General features: G+C 37.0%; 1 pseudogene; it reads right to left on the bottom strand.

Moving 5' to 3' along the window:
• Positions 1-5268: 5268 nt before the first annotated feature.
• LOC107733089 (apolipoprotein B-100-like) overlaps positions 5269-21569 on the bottom strand; it is a 34250-nt pseudogene continuing 17949 nt past the window's right edge.

Raw genomic sequence — 21569 nt, forward strand, 5'->3', positions numbered from 1 at the left:
CAGGGTCACCTAGCAACATGATTTAAAAGGTATTCTGGCAATTTAGCATGAGACAGCTGCATATAACGTGAATGTATAAATAATGAATTTAAATGCTTGTTCGAAGTTATTCAATTTACTAACAAGTAAGAAAAACCTTGTCAAATGTTGGTTCTCACAAGCACACACTTTAATGTATCTTGCATTCTCGCAAAAATGAGTACATAGCCTACTTTCACAAATTACCATTTCAATATATATGAGAAGAAAAAAACTTTGGGAAATGTTCTAATATTCTTTTTTTGTCTTTTAAATCCTCACTTTTAACCATGAATAAACATTGTTTCTCAATTTGAATTTATAAAAGCTGTTTTTTTAGCAACACGCTATACCAATCATAAACTGACCAGCTGCTTGCCTCATTAAATATTTATAACAGTGGGTTGTGAGTGAAGCAAACAACGAAGAATAATTAACAATAACAGTCTTTAATCGATAAATCCACAGGAAACTCACAAAACCACAAAGTACAGACAAGAACGGACCAAAACTAAACGAGAACCGACATTTTATAAGCAAGAACCAAACAAAGGGAACTAATGAGATAATCAGACAACAGGTGAGCAGAATGACTAATTAAACAGACTGGGGAAAACTAGGTCAGACAGGGCAGAACCAAAAACGCACAGAAAACAAAGCATACATGTTACAATATTCATATGCTTCGTATAGTCATAGAAACTTCCATGCGCTGTATTTCCTTTCAGCGTTTGAGGAAAAAAGATATCTTTATTGCAGTTTGAGTGATGAAGCGATCACTTTATTCTTATGGTCTGAAAGGTCTAAATTCAAGACAAAGTTGTAGTCCAATCAACATTTGCACCACAAATATATGCAAATTCGAATGTTAAACCCGCCTTCTCACAGGTGAACGTGTCATCAGAGAATAGAAGAGATGTTGTTTCGAAGGCACACGAATTTAAATAATAATAATAATAATGTGCATGGATAAATCATTTAGAATCAACACTGCAATATTCTATAAAAAATAAGAATTGACGATTTTTATTTCATGGTGATTTTAACCCAGGGTTTACAAATGTAAATATATGTGTGAAAAGCCCTTTTATTTTAAACAGGAGGAAATAAGCTTAACTTGAATATTTTCTGGTGTTAATATTGTCTGATCACCCCTGACCCCAACATACAGTATTTGGTCCTACCCATTCTCAAACATATGCTAATGGCCTTGCTCTAAAGAGCATTGCTTATATACATACTATTTATGCCTGCTGTGAGTATATCAAGAATTCCATGCTTCTGACCTGACATTCTCACATCTCAATCTAATCAATAATAATGATATTTTACTGGAAACACATGTAACGTTTAACCACACACACAGTCAAACACATTTTCACTGAGCTGTTTGAGGACAAAAGGGAATACTTAGTGCACCTGTGAAAACACAGTATCAAAATATTGGTAGAGAGATCTGTTGTTTAAATATGAAAAAAGAGAGATTATAATGTTAAGTATTTCCTGAAAATATCTTGATGCATGACAATGTGAATATCATTCATTCATTAATAAATATATCCATAACACAGCTGTTTTTCTTGGTACGTTCCCTCTTTTTAACTTTTTAACTAAGAGAATTAATCCAAAAGTTTCACAAGACTTTTTTTTTTTTTACTGGAGTTCAGACGTGAGTACAAGAAATTAGCTATATGAGTTCTGGATCATAAATTCATAAACAGACCTTACAGAGACACAGAGAGAAATGTCAGAAATGAATGCAATTTCTAGATCCTATTGTAAATGTGATTTTTATCTAAACAAACTTTGAATGTGAGGAAATAGCTTTGTTTTTTAATCAAAGGCCAAAGCAATGACATTGATTTGTATTGCAAATATATATGAGCATGAAAGGCTGTTCATATTTAATTTGAAGGTTAATCAAATGATTTCAGGATAGAAGGCGGAATGTAATGACAGATGAAGGAAGGAAGTGAAAAAAAAAAGAAATTATTCAGTTGAAGTGTTTCATTTATGTTGTCTCAACAGTCCAGGGATGTTAAAACAGCATATTATCTCAGTCTGCTTCCCTTTTTAATCCAAGGCCACTAATTAGTGATTATTGAATGCAACAGTTGCAATACAAGTTGTGAAAAATCCCTACTGCTAACAAAAAAGCTGATGGTTCAGTCCAAAGATGGTTTAACATAAAAATTGGGTTAACTAATTGAGTTACTAAACTTACAACCCCGATTTACCACTATTGTGCAGCTTGTATCATCATTGGAAGTAAAAAATAATAATAATTAACAAAAAATTATAATAATAATAAATACACAAGTAACCTTAAATATCTTGTTGTATTCAGGATTACCAAAGCATTCATTTAGAGATTTATGCCTCAGGCATTTTTTATTGCTCTGTGACAATTCCATACTGTTAAAATATGATAGAAACATAATCAAACAGCTGAATAAAAACAGCTTTATTTTACATGGAGCACCTCATGCAGACCACCATGTTGGATCAGCCAAGTACAAACCAATTCATCTCAGTAACCGCCATGTTATTAAACAACTTTGCTTGTGAAATCAATTAATCATGGCTCCCTGCAAATAGAGCATTTCTTTAATGTCATTAGTAGCTGAAAATATTTGCGATGCTGCATCCACACCACTAGTTGTCAGACAATTATTGTCCAGTGTGACATACACAAAAATACGGCACATACAGGTGCATCTCAATAAATTAGAATGTCGTGGAAAAGTTCATTTATTTCAGTAATTCAACTCAAATTGTGAAACTCGTGTATTAAATAAATTCAATGCACACAGACTGAAGTAGTTTCATTGCTTTGTTTCAAAGCTGCTTCCACACATCTGACACAGAAATGTCTGGAAATGTTTCAAAATTCCAAGTGCCACACAGAAAGGATTCACTCTGCTGTCATATCTGTAATATGTTGCTCAGTCAGTGACCAGCAGTTGTTTTATGCTCCAGCTTGGTTGTAAATCGTCACAAGATTTAGAGAGACACTTTGAAACCTGCTGGAGTGATTTACATGTATGACAGACCCAACAGGTTGAGGTACATTATCTGAGCTATCAAGGGGGAACTGCTATCCATTAGAGGCACTGCGCAACCCACACACAATCTGTTGCCAAAATGGTTAGAAACAGCTGCATCCAAAATCTTCAAGTGCCCTGTGTGGTTAAAAGTCCATATTAGTGTCTTGCTCCTGTGGGGTCTTAGTACTTTAGAGCATGCCTGTGCCTGTGTGTGTGTGTGTGTGTGTGTGTGTGTACCTGTTTTTCTATTCTGGTGGGGACTTAAACCTGAATACACACAGACTCGTGGGGACTCGTGTCACGGTGGGGACCTAAATTGAGGTCCCCACGGGTAAACAAGCTAATAAATCACACATAAAGTTTTTTGAAAATCTAAAAATGCAGAAAGTTTCCTGTGAGGGGTAGGTTTAGGGGTAGGGTTGGTGTAGGGCACATGTACCTTGTCGTCAAACTTCACGTTTCACAATATCAGTGGTGGGTGAAAGAAAGAGAAAAGGGATTTCTGCAAAAGCAGATATGTTATCAATCTGTTGCATGAGATTTAGATGGAGAAATTAATATTTTAATGTTTCAGGAACACATCATCTAGTGCCATACTACAAAGCTGTTGTCAAAATACTGACAGGAAGTTCCTTAGAAACAGTACAGGTGTTGATGAATGATGAGTGATAAGACATTCTTTGGGTCTAAATGTCACCATACACTCAGGCAATGCTTAGTTTAAAGTGAGTCTAAGGATTTGTGCCTGTCAATTTGGAAGAAAAAAAAAATTATGTACTGCATCCAGGTACCAAAAAGAAAAAAAAAACAGATGAGGCCTACATCCTATCCTTCACACTCCCACTCTGGTGCTGATGACCTCTGACCTTGTCTGAAAAGACTGCTGTGGGAAAAGCAGCACGCACTTGGACACAGCACAGGCCCAGATTCCAAACAGGTGGCAGTCTCTCTGCTTAGCAACATTTGTTTTGGGGCTCTTTTGATGAGGTTATATGAAATATCGGCAGGAGGGAACTGTTCCCCACCAGGTAACCAGGGGCAGTATATGGTGGGAATGTAACCTACTATATTAGACTGGCGTGACCATGCACTGAGTGGAGCGAAACGGCATGGCTGGTTAACCATTTATTATCTTACAAGGTGCCAGAAGTGAAATCCACAGCTGTGCGGTCGTTTGTTGTCAGGGTCTAAATGTCACCATACACTCAGGCAATGCTTAGTTTAAAGTGAGTCTAAGGATTTGTGCCTGTCAATTTGGAAGAAAAAAAAAATTATGTACTGCATCCAGGTACCAAAAAGAAAAAAAAACAGATGAGGCCTACATCCTATCCTTCACACTCCCACTCTGGTGCTGATGACCTCTGACCTTGTCTGAAAAGACTGCTGTGGGAAAAGCAGCACGCACTTGGACACAGCACAGGCCCAGATTCCAAACAGGTGGCAGTCTCTCTGCTTAGCAACATTTGTTTTGGGGCTCTTTTGATGAGGTTATATGAAATATCGGCAGGAGGGAACTGTTCCCCACCAGGTAACCAGGGGCAGTATATGGTGGGAATGTAACCTACTATATTAGACTGGTGTGACCATGCACTGAGTGGAGTGAAATGGCATGGGTGGTTACCCATTTATTGTCTTATGAGGTGCTAGAAATGAAGTCCACGGCCGTGCAGTCGTTTGTTGTCATGAAGACATCGCCCTCTTTTGTCCAAAAGCTGTAAACACTATCACAAATCCAATGGTGTAATATTAATAATGTTGTAGAACTATAAAGGACATTTTTAAGAATTTGTCATCTGTTGTATCTGTTGCAGCAACAACAACCCACAATCTGATGACCTGAGGAATGTTATTCTTTCAACATTTCACTAAAAAGCATGTACAAGCACTCCAAAGTCCTCTGATTATGTAAACACATCCTACACTGCTTTTACTCCAATTTATGTAGTCTTGCAGCTTTTTTAATTTATACATTTCTTTAAATACAATAGTTTCCAAAATCATATTAGCTCAAAACATTGTTCACCAAGGCAGACCTTCGTTACATAAGTATATTATTTATACTTTAATTTGCTACAATTAAATTAAATTAAATACTAAAATGACATACAAAATTCATAAAACACTATTTGAGGAAACACAATAATGGACAGAAGAAAATTAGAGACAAAAAAGTGTTTCTAATGCAGAATTTTAGATAAAAGGTTTATGCCATGCTTGGCCATTCACTAAAAGATTTCCAATAGAAAGGGAGAGGAATATCCACATCCATCTTTTAGTTTGAAACCCGTACATATGGCTCTGTATACGATGGCAATGACTTCATTAACACAATGTAACTCTTTAACAGACTACTGACATACGAATCAATCACCATGAGAAGATCATTTAGATTAGAGATGAGCTTCTCCATTGATATTTCATTGTACAATTCCTGGATTTTAATTTTGCTAAAGTCTTTGAGCTTGGACAAACCTCTTTTAGGCTCCCGCATCCATTCACGTATCTTCTGCATCACTTGTAAGTTCCCTGCCTCTCTGTAAATGCCACTGATGTGAGAGGAAATTTCTTCCAGTTTTTCGGTCTTGAGAGAGTTCAGGAACTCTTCTGCCTTCTGGATGTAAATCTTCACAGAGTTTAACAGGTCCTGGAACACCTTCTCCACTTTGAGGTTTTCCCATCCCTCTATCGCTGGCATTATCTGATCCTTTGCAGATTTCATGGCAGACCTCAGATCCTTCAAAATGTTCTTCCCACTAATAACCTTAGTGGTACCAGGAACAGTAAATGCTATTTTGTTAATGTGACCTGAAACGGTGTCAGCAATGGCTTCTATGAGACTAAAAAACCTTGTAGTAGCTCTATCAATCGCTTTTGAAATGGACTTCCTTATCCTATTGTACAACTCCTGCCCGGTAAGCTTCTCCTCCAGACCTGGCAAGTGGAATTTGGTGTCCCTCAGGAACTTCATGGCAGCATCCAAAAGAACCCGCATGTTTCATTAGCGCTGATGGAGAACCTCCTGCTCAACTCTTGGAGATCAATCTGGGGTAAGTTCTCCAGCATTCTCCTACACAGTCATCCGCGGGATCTCTTGGTAAGCTCTGTCAATGCCATTGGAGAGTGCGTTCTTCAGCTTTAGGGCAGCATGGTTCAAGTCCATGCCAAGGTGATCGACGTGGTACTGGTTGATAAACTTATGAAGAGACGCTATGATGGAAGGAAGTCTGTCTTTAAGGCCATTTATCATCTTTGATAGTCCATTGATATGATAGCCAATCTGAATGCTCAGCTTTTCAGAGTTCTTCAAAGTTTCACCTTGAAACTCATCAGGTCTGTGTCCTTGTCAGGTGTTGACTGAATAAACAATACAGACATTTTATTCGAATATTTTAATAAGCTGTACAAATTGTTGACAAAATCACTCTCTTACCAAATATCTGCTAAACAGTTTCGCATAAAACTGAGATGGTGACCTCCTAGTGAATTGGAACCCGATGAAGCCGGCTGCTGGTGAGGATAGAGATCAATCTGGGGTAAGTTCTCCAGCATTCTCCTACACATCTTATTTCCCTGTTGTTTGAGCTGCTCGACTGAGGTCTGCAGAGCATCAGTCATGCGCGGGATCTCTTGGTAAGCTCTGTCAATGCCATTGGAGAGTGCGTTCTTCAGCTTTAGGGCAGCATGGTTCAAGTCCATGCCAAGGTGATCGACGTGGTACTGGTTGATAAACTTATGAAGAGACGCTATGATGGAAGGAAGTCTGTCTTTAAGGCCATTTATCATCTTTGATAGTCCATTGATATGATAGCCAATCTGAATGCTCAGCTTTTCAGAGTTCTTCAAAGTTTCACCTTGAAACTCATCAGGTCTGTGTCCTTGTCAGGTGTTGACTGAATAAACAATACAGACATTTTATTCGAATATTTTAATAAGCTGTACAAATTGTTGACAAAATCACTCTCTTACCAAATATCTGCTAAACAGTTTCGCATAAAACTGAGATGGTGACCTCCTAGTGAATTGGAACCCGATGAAGCCGGCTGCTGGTGAGGATATCGAGGATGTGATTCCATTGTTGTGCGATGCATAACGAAAGCTCAAGTCAGCAAATGTCTGGCTTGTTACATCAATGCCCAGTGTATGTCATGAGGGACTGTGGAGTAAAAACACATTCACAATAACATTAGTATTGCAATTTTGCAATGTGTAAAGCACAACAAGGCCTATGTAAAACAGAAATTCAAGAGTTTACCTGGAAACTGAAGACTCATCCCGTTTCATTCTGAAGAAACATCAAACATTATTAGGAAATGAAGACAGGAGACTGTATAAATGTGTAGATTTGAGAAAGTGATATGTTGTTCTTACCTTAGATTCTGATGGAGATCATGCTTCCAGTTTATATTCACATCACGATGGGTATAGGTACTTTTTCCATCTAGACCCACAGGTCCATTCTCAAGAAGGATGGTGGCAATCACTAAAAATGGAATGTGAAATGGAACAACTAGAATATTAATATTAATTAATAATAATGTTTGTTAATTAAAGTTATTATAAAGTGCTATTAAATACTCATATGAATGTGTAAGTCTTTTAAGCTTACCATCCAAGTTATACTCCAGGAAAACATGGTGGAAGTGCAGGTGGACTTCAATGTGCAAACAATTCCTGACTCCGTGTTTTCTATATTTCCAGTCCATGTATTGTTATAAATTGGAGAAAACATTTTGACAGTGGCCGACAAGGAACCAAAGGTCGGAAGGAACACACCAGCTGGAAGATGGATTGATATCTCTGGGACTTCGATTTTTTGTTCTTGGATGATAACATTTGGCAATTCAAAATGATATAGTGTTTTTGTGAAGTCATCCAGACTAATTGGATAGTCGCAAATGTCAAATGCTTTGGGAAGGGTAAATGGTGAGATGGTGATTTCATACTGTGGCAAACTGACAAACAAATGAGCCATTTTGTCTTTCAGATATTTAGTTTTTGCATTAATGCTAGGGATTTCCACTTTTGGTAAACCAGGCAAAATGATATCAAAGGGGATTTGTAGATTTGTCAAATCAATGACAAAGGATGGCACATGGAGAGTAGTTAAAGGTACGGTAAACTCTGGAACAGTTATTACTGGTGGTATTGAGATATAATCTGGCAGGTCAGGCTCTTCAAATCGCATATCCACCTCCCTAATCATTTGCAGAAGTTCTTTAAACCAATTAGGAACTCTAACTGTCATTTGCGGAATATTAAACGTTATACCATTTTCAAACTATTTTGTAGGTAGTGCAAATAGTGTTCCCTCCATGCTCTTGGTGTATATCACAACAGTTGAAGCATTGAGGAACTGCAATTGGTCAGTACTGGTCACCTCACCGATTTTAAATATGTCCCATAGACTCTTATGGTAGACTGGCATTTTGATGGTCTTCAGGAATGCAACATTCCCCTCAATGGATTTGGACATTTCCATGCCGATTTCAGACTGATCGTTTTATAGTGTCAGATCAGAGGAATGGATCAGTGTTGCTAGTTGTTCCTTGCCACTCCAAAGTAATTTTTGCTTGTCTGAAGTGATGGACAGATCTGCGTTCTGCACTATGCCAGCATGACCGAGGTTACTCGGCTGTGATACATCAATGCCAAGATTAGCTGACAAAGTTGACAGTGGAACAAACTCAAGCGTCACCCTTACTTTTTGCTTTCCGTTTGTTGAAAACGATGCAATACTAGCTGCATTGGTGCTTGTGTAAGTCATTGTAGCATAAACACGCCGCAGAGAAGCCTCGAAAGCAAGTTTCTTAGTAACGTCCATATTCCAGGAACCAATCTTTTGGTGGTAGACCTTAGAGGTTAGATCAGTTTTCAGTGTGGAACGAAGACCATTGGCGTTCAAATAAATAGTTGCTTCATTATCCAAAGATCCAGCAAGATTTGCACTTTCCGTGATAGTTGCATCTGTTGTTCCTTTCCAAGTGATCTCCAAAGAGAAATAAGATGACAGTGCCTCGAGAGCAAAATTGTGATCAATGCTTCCAGTGCCTTGCATCTCGATTATGGGTAAATTATAAGTGTAGCTAACTTTGATGTTAGAGGCTATATTTGGTTTAGACTTAGTATTACCACGAAGCACTTGATTTAGGTCTAACGTAAAAACTGGGAGCTTAACTTTAGCTAAGTTTGTTAAGGAAGCTTCCATATTCCTCTTGGTAAGGCTCACAGTGCTTTCATGACTACATTCAGCACTCATATGTACCAAGGACAGACTTGTGGCCATCTTCAGACCTCTCCTTTTATTGATGGTGGTACTGCCATCAAGTTTACCTTTGAGGACATCGAACACAGATGTTGACGAGACATCAAACTTATCACAACATCAGACTGATTATACAGGCCACCATTGGCATTCAGAGTTATTACAGAAGATTTGATTGAGAAATCATATGTTATATTTCCAAATGCAGGTATCATTATGTTATTCTGAATTTCTGGTATTGTAAATGTGGGTAGGGTCAATGCTCGAAGGGTCTCAGGGACATGCAAGACTGGTAGCTCCAAAGATGGAAGCACAAGGGTGTATGATGGCACTGAAAACCCCATCAAAGGAACTTTAAAGCTTGGTGTGCTTACCTCCTTGGGTATGAAATAACTGAATGTGGGCAGTTCGGCTCGGAAGGCTGAAACCTCAATGTTTAGTATATGTATTGTGTATCCAGGAACAGTGAAATATATTGGCGGCTGATTTGATGCGTCAATTTTGTACTTTTCATATTGAATTCTGGCTTCATTGTAGGAATTGGTGAGGGCATCCAAAATGTGGTCTCGTCCGAGTTCAAAATGCAAACTCAAGATCTTGGCATTTTCAGTGAAGGCTTTGTAGAATGGCTCAAGGTTTAGGTCAAATGTGTGTTTGTCTGGGTTTTTCTGATACAAGAGCTTGAAATCAATGTCAAATGATTGTTGAGGAGTGGTCAGAAGATCTTTTAAACCATAATCTTCCCAAAGAGAAAACTCTTTGATGTTAGGTGTTTTCATATCTAGATATGGGATTGTAATTTCTGGGATACTGAGTGGAACGGTCAAGAAGTCAAGATTGGCTTCACCATCAACAAAAGCATAGATTCCAGCTTCATTTTCACTGTTATCCAAAAGTAAAGTTGTGTCTGTATTTGTACTGATTGAAGCAAGCCAGACCTACCCAAAAAGCATTTTGTTTATTGGAGTTCAAAGTAAATCCAAAGTCATCTTGGAGATACATTTTTCCAGTCAGCTTCAGGGGCAAGAGAATTTTAGAATTCCCTTTATTTCTGCAATCAAGTGTGACCTCAAATGGTTGAGCCAAGAACTCACATGCGTTGGATATACTTCCACTCACTTTTCCAATGAGCTCAGCATTATGTGAAATTCCTATTTCCATTTGGACATCCTTCATTTGAGCCTTTCCTTTCAGCGTCAAAATACTGCCCTTGATGAAGGGCGCCTCAGTCTCAGCCCTGGCATCAACGGTGATGTGGCTCAAAATGACAGACTCTGCGTTAACCGAATGCTTCATCTTAAGGTTTCTGCTGTTTGTTTCTCCTTTAAAATTAAGATTTACTGTGCCAGCATTGACAATGAACTCCAAATTGCTCTTGTGTGTAATTTCATCAGAATAGTCATCAATGGACTTGGTGTTCCTTGATGGACTTGATGGAGACCACTTTCCACTTCCCACTGTTCCAACTGTCACAGATATTGTCCCAGATTCAAAGCGAGCTTCTGCTGTTTTAGTTATTAAAGCCTGACTGGAAAGATCTATGGTGGGGATGTTCAAATTATGGGTGTAAGTTGTGTCCATATTTGCAGATATTCCATTCTTTAAAGCAATGACTACATTATTAATCAAATCAGCTGTGTATATATCAGTGGTGACTTTGCCAGCTGTCTTGGCTGTTGCTTCGGCTGAAGGACCACTTAAGATGACAGAACCCTCATGGTCAATTCCAAAGGCCATGTGACTGACTTTCATGGTCTTACTAATAACCATTTTTCTCATTTTTGGGAAACTTTCCCTTTGAGTTCAGAGTAGCTTTAAACTGTGGAGATCTGTGTGTTCTTGTTGTGTTCTCAAGAGCTGCTGACGTCATCAATGTATAATGAGGAGAATCTACTTTGAATTCTCCATAAAGTTTGCCAAAAGCTGGTTTAAATGGAATTTCAGGGATTTTGACTTCAGGAATGGGCAACATGGTGATCTCAAAACTCTCCAGTTTAAGTTTTGGAACAATGATCTCTGGGAATTTGATCTCTAAAAGAGTGATCTCTGAGAAAGTAAAATCAGGCAAGTCGGAAAGATAAAGAGCTCGTAAGTCCCCGAAGATGGCCTCAGGATCCACTTCTGGCATCTCTATCTGGCGAACTTTGTCAATGAAATCAATAATGCTCTGTTTGATTTGATCAAAGTCAACTGTGATGGAGGGAAAACGGAACAGGTCCAGAATGGTGAATTCTGGTATTGTTATCATTGCTGGAACTGTAATATCATGTATCCTTGCCATTTTAATCTTAAAGGCAGGAACCTCAAGAGTTGTGAATGGAAAAATAAAGGTGTGTACGTCAATTTCTACCATTTTTAGAGCATTGAGAACTCCCTCCACAGCTTGACTTATTTGATTGAGGGGCTCCTTATTTTCAGCCATCTTCTTAATTTCATTAATGAGTTTTGTGAACTGTGATGAGATGTATTCGATCATGTTGACGTAAGCACCACTCGCTCTTTCCAAGTAAACCGAGATTTCATATCTGACGTCCATGTCACTGATTCTCTGCCTCACATCCTCGATAATGTCTTGGATCTTCAGTTTTATGTCTTTATATGCAGTAGTGTCAATTACATCTATTATATTCCTGCAAACCTCGGCTATCCTTGTATCTTTCAGTTTCTCCAAATAATCAACAACAGTCACCTGCATCTCTTTTATAAACTCGCAGAATTCAGCACTCTCTCTATGTCTTCATATGGAATTTGATCAGATAGTTCTTCCACATATTCAGTCAAGTCAAATGAGATTATATAGTATCTTAGACCCTCAAGTAACATCTTGATGTCAAATGTCTCAACCATCTTCCTTTTCCTGAACTTTGGTTTTAATTTCATATTTTGAATCCAGTTGTTCCAACCAAGCAGCACTGCTGTCCTGCAGCTTTTGTAAATCGATCTGTCTTATTATATCTTCAATACCATCAATGCCTCTGATGATTGTTTTGGTTATTTCATACTTTTCATCAAAATCTTTGAGTTCATCTCCAATCTGCAACAAAATGTCAGAGACAGAATAGGCCCATGATCCACTCTCAATGCCATCTTTGATTTGAATCATCAGATCCCTAATGCTTGTTGCATAATCAATAATATTCTTTTTTGAAGACAGAAAAAATTTCTCAGCATATGCATCAAGGTCATCTATTGATATAGTGTAGTCATGTATGAGGGAAATCAGCTGGTCCTTTACAATGTTAACTTTGTTCTCTAGGTCCATGTCCACTATGATGTCATTCACTTTTTGAGGGAGTTCATCCAACTTGTGCCTAAAATTATCTATCAAACCATTGATATCGAAACTGCTGAGGTAGTTTTGGAGAGATTTGAATTTATGCAGAATTGCATTTTTCATTCTTTCAAAGGCAGCAGGGAAGCTTTCAATTAATGGAAAATAAATAATGTGACAGTCACTGTTCTTATCATACTTGACAAACCCTGAAGCACTAAACTTTTGATTGTCTAATGGAATATCACTAGATTTTGTTTCTGTGTTCAAAAGATTAGTTTGAAGCACTCCATAGAGCGGGACCCCCATCTCGTTTTCTTTGTTGTAAATATTGACATCTTGGTTGTACACGTGATTATTTAGCTTCGACTTAAACGTCCACACCACAGACAGTTCATTAGGTATCAGCAAGCTGTCAAACTTGTTTTCAATGTGCGTTTCAGCTGACTCTCCGTTTGGCAAAATGTGTACAGCAGAAGCTCTGTATTCATGGGACTTAGCAATGGCCAACGGCCCAGCTTTGAAAAGGAACTTACTGTAGAGCTGACCAGTGTGTTTTCCATAAAAATTCACAGTGCCATCACTGTTTAAAATGGCATCGATTGTAAGGCTAAATGGCATGGCCATTGTGCGAATGTTATTTTCAAGACGTAAAGATTCGCAATTTACTTGTGTCTTGCTGTTCATAACAGAAGACAGTCATGCAAAATCCAGGTCAAAGTTGTTACTTATATGGGAATCGAAAACTTTTGCTGTTGTATCGCACTTGATGGTACCAGTCAGATCTGCGTAAGAAAATTGACAGGTGTGCTTAATGTTATCCTCCTCCCCATACTTTCCACTGAGGCTTCCAGCTACATACATCTTAAATGGCTCCATCTTAAGGTGGCCATCACCACTGAGTCCAAAATCAAACATCTCAAGTTCGCTTTTTGCACTTAACGATGTGACAAACGGCCTCATGTTAACCTTAATGCTGTGGCTGTAGGATGCTCCATCACAGATTAAATTGTCAGTTTTGGAGCGAAAAGCTAAGGTCCATAAATTTACAGTCAGGGTATAAGTGCACTCCGATCTCATTTTCTGTAAAGTACCCATCATGGTATTAGACAGACTCAGTCCTTGCTTATTAATACCGAAGTTCATGGTGTTTCTAACAGTTCCATCAAAGGCATTCCCTTTAAAAACACTGGTTAGATACGCTTCTTTGGGTGAAATCTTACCCTCCGCACTGAGCTCAATTGTGTTATCCTGTGCTGATCCTTTTGATACAACAGACATAGAGGCTCCATCACCATCAATACCAGCATTGATGGTATTCTCAAAAGTCAAAGAGCTTCCCTCAACAGTTGTCATGCAACTGGTGGTCAAGCCATCTGCTCCAAAAGTAAGTGTGCCTTTGTGAGTCCCACGTCCATCTTCGAAATTCAGCAAACCTTCTATGTTCATCTCAAGGCCATTACTGTTTAGGGATCCAGTAAGGAGGGAGTATGCACGATGTGTTGCATCATCTGCCTGGGTTTCAACTTTCAGTCTGGCTTCTTCACTCGTGACATCAAATTCAGCTTTACAGCGCAGAGCTTTTCCAAGTGCCGTCGTACTACCATCTGACTTTTTTTCAGACAGCTGGCCTTTCTTGTGCTTTAACTCTGCCACATGCTTCAGAATGTCATTTTGCGCATTTGTTTTGGACAAAAGCGACAGCTCTACATTGACATGAGACCCTTTGATAACATTCTGACACTGGATGATTGAGGAGTCAAACTTCAATGTGGACTCTCCTTTTCCTTCTCTTTTGAGCATATTGTATATATATATGATTGGCTGAAGGTGGAGTTGGCATAGAGAGAACCTATCCTGATAAATCCATCAAAGTTTCCAGTAAACGAAGTAAAACGAATTCCAATAAACTGAAGATGCCATTATGACAATCATCTTTGTAGATTAGCTTAATATGATTTTTGATGACTTGAATACCTTCAATTTTGTATGACATGTGTCACGGGGCAGCTGGCCATCATTTTGTACTTAGCAATGTAACTAGGAACATCAACGGTGTTGTTTCCCCCTAAGATAGAGCCCTCGAAGTCATAAAAATTGCTGTTCATCTTGACAGACACTTCTGCAACACCTAACATGGGTAAGGAGAAGTCCAAAGCTCTGGGAATTGTGAATGATGGAATCTTGTAGTTGTTCTCAGGAATATCCAGGCCAATAAGGGGAATTTGAATCTGTGGGAGTGTGAGGGTGGGAGGGATGTTGAGTTCAGCAGATGACTTTCCTCCCAAGAGAAAAGGAAGTGAAATGGAGATTCTGCCTTTGTTGAACTGGTATCTCATCAAAGCATCACTGAACATAAAAAAGAGAGCAAAGTTTATAGTCAATATCAATGTATATATTATACCTGTATATAAAGATTACCAGTCTAAACTTTGAACACACATCATTGTATTTTCATTATATTACATAAAATGTTAATGTAACTTGTCTTTTGTGACAACATGCCCCAATAGTCATCTACATATAGGCCCTGGGACAATGTTTTCATGTGACACCTAGACCCGGTCTCCCCTATATCTGATGATTGTTTTTTTTTTATTTTTTTTTTTTAATGTAACAAAATTTTTTCAGAATATCACTCACGATTTAAGATATAATTTTTCTGGCAAAGATGGCAAAGTGAGCTCTGGTGTGCTTCTCTTGCTCCTCTGTACGTTCACAAATGTACTGCCTGCCGCTAATTTATCCAGCCAAATATTCACTGCCTATAAACAAAAGGTCAGATTATGAAATGGTAATTTTCAACAAGGCCATTCAAAAATGTAAATGAAAATGGCAAAAGACATGTAATTTAGACGAATCTCAAGCATGATTTCATGCACTTACCTCTAACCCTTTTGAAACAATGTGACGAAGTTTCATGTCAGTCTTGGTGACTTTCTGGTCAAGGACATCATCAATACTCGCCTGAAGCTGGCTACGGTATTCCTCCATATTTGGAAAAAGTTGATCAACTTCAGAGTTTATGTCTAACTTCATTTCAAGTTCAACCTTGTTATTATCTGCAAAATCACCAAGAAACTAGGTAAAAATTCAATGATGACAAATTCATTCCAGGAAAGTTTGCTTCATTAACTATGCGTGCTTCATTACCGTATCTGAGGACGGCTTTCTGCACAGATGTAGTCTCTGGCATGTTAAAGGCTGTTTCAAGCTGCAGGATGAGCCCGTTGTTATTCTTTAGGGTGGCAGTGGCAGAGGTGTCCATCTGTAGTGCTGGCACTGCCAACTTAAGCTCAATCAGACCATCCCTCATAGACTCTAACCTGATCAGAAACACATGTACTGTATACCTAGATTAACAACTGAGACTGCCCATAAAAGTGTCTGTCATTTTAAAATAAAAGTCTCCTAGATATTTTTCCCCACTATTGAGTGTTTACTCTTTTAAAAATATTTTTAAAAATGTTTACTTTACCTGGCATGTCCAACTAGGGAAAGCTGTGGGATGTCTTTGTTAGTTACATCAATTGTAATGCCACGCATCTTTTTTCCTTTAGCACTGCTATCTGTAACTGCCAATTTGATGCCAGCTTCAAGGTCATAATCAGGGATCTGAAGGTCGGTGGTGAGGATGTTTTTATTGCGGTTGTATTTCACAACTGCTGTGGCTTCAGTTGGCTCAGCACCTTAAAATTAGAGGAACTTATTTTAAGACCAATTTCAAATTCTTACACATTAGACAACTCCCATTTACAGAAATGCAAGCAATCTTGACCAAATAAATAAGTTTAAAAGCACATGATTTCCTGACCTGACATATTTTCCACTAAAGGACTAGTTCACTTCCAGAATAAAAATTTCCTGATAATTTACTCACCCACATGTCATTCAAGATGTTCATGTCTTTCTTTCTTCAGTCGCAAAGAAATTAAGGTTTTTGAGGAAAACATTCCAGGATTTTTCTCCATATAATGGACTTCAATGGTGGCCAACGGGCTGAAGGTCCAAATTGCAGTTTCAATGCAGGAAATTTTTATTCTGGAAGTTAACTAATCCTTTAAATAGCCAATTTTAGTTACATCACAGCCATGAACAATGATTTGCTACTTGCAGATGGATTTGATTGGACAAAATCTGTGTAGTGCAAGATGAAACGTTACCTTTACTCCATTTCCAAAAGGTAGAAATGGCAAATTTTTAATGCATGTACACAACCGTTAAAAATTGGGTCTGGTAAAAAAAAAAAAATTTTTTGAAAGAAGTTTCTTATGCTCACTAAAGCTGCATTTATTTGATCAAAAATACAGTAAGAACTGTAATATTGTGAAATATTATTACAATTATTTGGTGCTCAAGAAACATTTGCTTAATATTTTTGTGAAAAGCATTTATTAGAATTTATTAGAAATAGATATCTTTTGTAAGATTATAAATATCTTTACTGACACTTTTGCTGAATAAAAGTATTAATTTCTTACAAAAAAACTTCCTAATATCGGCTAAAAAAAACTTTTGACAACATTTAAAGCTAGTATATATAGAACATATGACCTCTAAGACATAAAAGCCACAAAACATTTGATTTTATGGATCTTAAAGCATAACGATAAATGTTCAACACCACTGTTAGAAATAAAATAAGAAATAAGTAATATCATTAAAATTGTTTGAGGACTTACCCTCAGCCTTGAGAACAATTTTCACAGAGTCGACCTTATGGCGCCCTTCTTTTCCCTTCCTCAGCAATGCATAGGCAATGGTTGCCATATACTCAGACACTTCTCCTGTAGGTTGAAGTTCTACAGCAAGTCTGGAAAGAAAAGATTTATTCCTATTTTTTAGTGCATAAACCTTGGAAGTAAAGAAGTTGTTTGTATACTCTACATCCACCTGTTTCTCACCTTGTCTCTCCTGTGAGAGGATAGTATGGGGCATTATTGGTGGAACTAACATTTGAATAGCGCAAAATAGTGCAGTAATTCATCCCAGGAAAGATGAGATTACACTCTTAGTCTGGAGGGGACGATCTTAGTCTGTGTGGAGGTCACTGAGAGCAACTTGTTTGATAAATGTATTTTTCTATAGAATTTCACAACTGGTTGGGGTAGGCCTAGGCTATGATGTTTAATTATAATTCTAAAAGATGTAACGTAAACAGACCAAATAATTCTTATTTTATTTTATTATGTAGCCTATGATTTTAACTTTTTTTTCTCTCAACAACTTTTGTTTTTATTGTTTTTATTTTTTTGTTACTGTTTTTATTCAGGATCATAAAGCTAGTTCTTAAAACGTTATCACATTACCACGGATAATTATTTTAATTTATTAAAATAATCTATTTTAACCATAGGTTCTTTTTTAATAATAATAAACCTTTAAAAACAAGCTGCTTCATCATCAGTTCAGTAGAAGTACCAGAGTTAATATATATGGGGGACTCTGCATATTGTTAATACAACTGTATTATGTTGATAGTCATTTTCGGTTCATTTTCGGTAGCGCTCACGTCTAACACGTTACTCAAGACGAGCCGGTTACATCAGGGTAGTACAGTCAATGTTGGATCTTTTACTTCAGCCAATACAGGAACTCTGATTTGGAAGTGCAATAGGTGTATTTTTATTTATGTGCCACTGTTGTCAAGAGAGAATGGCATGGAGGAGACTAAATTTGTGAGATAATTTGCCTTTGACAAGTAGTAGATGCTGTTATGGACTATGATTAATTAACACACATATTCTTCTGGTAATGCACAACTAATGAAAACATATACTGTAAATTTATAGGCTTAGGCCAAACGTGTACTGAGAAGTTCTTGATTTTATTCTTTGATATGATGGGTGAAGTAAGTAGAATAATGTTACTGTGGATGTTGAGCCAGTGGAGTGCCTATATTTAGTGTTCTCAATGAGAAGACAGATGTAGGAAAGAAGCATGTTATGAAAGTGCGTTATCAGAATCTGTATTGTTTCTGAAGATTTAATTATTCTTTCGAATGTTGCAAGTGTATTGTATGTGCATAAATGTGATTCAGAAGCACAGTTCTATTCACAGAACTATTCTACACTTTTTTTGTAATTATACCTATGAACAATTTTTTTTATTTAACAGGATTTAGACTTTAAATTGAAAAAAAATGTTGCTATTAAATGTGTAAATTAATGTATTCAAGCTGATGCAGATGAGTTAATAAAAATAAATTAAGACTTGAAATGCTTGCTCATATTGCTAAAACAATTTCAAGCTTGAAATTAACTTTCATTTGTTCACCAATAGGTGACAGCATTGTGTAGGACAACACAAATGACTACATGGAAAATAATTTGCACTTGCATGATATACAGACATATATTATGTATATCATAATAAATAAATTAATGAATAAAAAATACATTATTTAAATGAACTGGTGATAAACACATAATTTGAAGCTAATGAATAATAATAATAATAATAAAAAAAATAATATTTATTTTATTTTATCAAGAGGGCTCTGTGCAGCAAGGTTAAACTAAAAATCTGTATACACGATCAAGGTAAGGATGCAGAGTACTAAAGGCAGTTATTTGTAACTTTCCCACACACAATACTCTCCCTGTTTTGTGTGATGTTTTCTGGGTTGTTCCATTTTTATTAATTAATTATTTGAATCCTCATAGCCATGCCAGGGATTTCCCCACAGGTTCATTTCCAGTCATTTCATCATTATCTCAGATTCACCACTTACACAACCAGTGTTGGGGGTAATATATTACAAGTAACGTAAGTTACGTAATCAGATTACTTTTTTTCAAGTAACTAGTAAAGTAACGCATTACTTTTTAATTTACAAGAGAATATCTGAGTTACTTTTTCAAATAAGTAACGCAAGTTACTTTCTTTTTTCCAATTTATTGATTGACAGCTCTGGTGTTGCCATGGTGACAGAAATCAGAAGATGTTACTGTAGTTCAAAATAAATATGAATATGCATTAATTCATCTCACTCACACAAAAAAAACAACACAGATTCAGTATTCCTCAAAATGGAAAATGGAAAATGGAAAACTCAGAATATGACGCAAACCTGCAATAATTAAATGTTAAAGGGGTCATATGATGCTGCTAAAAAGAACATTATTTTGTGTATTTGGTGTAATGAAATGTGTTTATGCGGTTTAAAGTTAAAAAAACACATTATTTTCCACATACTGTACATTATTGTTTCTCCTCTATGCCCCGCCTTTTTGAAACGCGTCGATTTTTACAAAAAAATAATGTTCTTTTTAGCAGCATCATATGACCCCTTTAAGTCGCCTTGTGTGAGCTACCTACCAACTAGCTTGAGCTGAGTCACAGGAAACTTGCAATCACTCTCTCAATAAAGTTCTTTGATATCACAGATTCAGTCCTGTGAACTCACTTTGTGGGTTGTCAGCTTGATTAGCTCATCCACAAACTCATGTGGGCAGAAAATCTTCAGATCTCCTCTCACACAGTGTAGATGCTCCTTGTCCCAGAGGAACATTTTGTTGTTCAAACATTATTAAAACTGACTTAAATGTTTCTCCTGAAATTCCTAAAGAGAAATAAAGATAATGAGAGACCGGTTGACATTCACTCTCAGAATAAAAGGTACATAAGTTGTTACTGGGGCAGTACCCTTACAAAACTTACACCTTTGTACCTTATTTAACCCTAAAGGGTACATATTGGTACCTTAAAGGTACATACTAATATCTAAAGTCTACATAATATCTAAATGGTAAATATTAGCACTTTTTGAAAAGGTCCCGCCCCAATGATAGCTTTTGCACTTTTTTGTTTTTGAGTGTGTACAGTAAATCATCAAATTAATGTGGAAGCTCTGATAATTTGGTAGTATATTTGCAAATCTCAGTTATTTGTGTGTGTGTGTGTGTGTGTGTGTTAAAATCTGCTCTGAAGCCTTTTTTCCTTTTAACAATTGATTTGAAAGCTCACCAAGCATTTATTTCATCAAAAATATAGTAATGTAATAGTGTAATGTCATTGTAATGTAATATAGTTGTATACTGTGATTTTTTAAAACATTGTATTACAATTTAAAGTAACTTTTCTATTCTAATATATTTTAAAATGTAATTTATTCCTATGATGGCAAATCTGAATTTTCAGCAGTCATTACTCGTCTTTAGTGTCACATGATCCTTCAGAACTCATACCAATTTGATGATTTAATATGTTAATAAGTTAAAAATAACAGCATTTATTTGTCACTTTTGATCAATTTAATGCATCCTTGCTGAATAAATGTATTAATAACAATAGTGTAGTATGCACACCCTCCCAGTAATCTCCATTGGCATTTTCAGTTGTTCCCGATGAAGGCATAGATAAGACAGAAACAAAATAGGACAGTACATTATTTCATAAGTTCAGGGCAAGAGCAGTTGCAAGCGTGTGTTAAGTGCCAGCACACTACACGCTCAGCTGCTTAGATAAATATGTAGCATTTGGCTGTTAAAGCTGAAGAAAAAACTTGAGAGAGTTAAATAAATACAAATATATATATTACACACACACACTACACAGTCAAAAGTCGGGCTTTGTTTTTGCCTGCCGTCTGTGCAGCTGGTAAGTGATGATATGGGGCAGTAAGTAACACCTGCAATAGCAGCCAAGATGTGGGCATGTCTTATAAACTTCAGACACACTCCCCAAGAAGGAGTCATCAGGCCTGGCTGACCAGGTGGAATCCTGAATTGTGCAATTTTGTTCGCATAGGTTATATTGGGATACAGAACAACAAACGAGAGCTTGCCAAAATCAATAAACACATGCCAGAGCATAAAAACATGACTTCCTACAGACAACATGGCAATTCAATAACTTCAGTTTGAGAAATAAACCATTGGTTTACATTTACTCAAGTTCTTTCTAAACATTTTCTGGCTGATTTGCTAATGTTTTCCCACAGGAAAGAAAAATCATAAAGGAGCTTTGT

Source organism: Sinocyclocheilus rhinocerous, unplaced genomic scaffold, assembly GCF_001515625.1.
Source record: "Sinocyclocheilus rhinocerous isolate Xijiao unplaced genomic scaffold, SAMN03320098_v1.1 scaffold8, whole genome shotgun sequence".
Classification (NCBI taxonomy): domain Eukaryota; kingdom Metazoa; phylum Chordata; class Actinopteri; order Cypriniformes; family Cyprinidae; genus Sinocyclocheilus; species Sinocyclocheilus rhinocerous.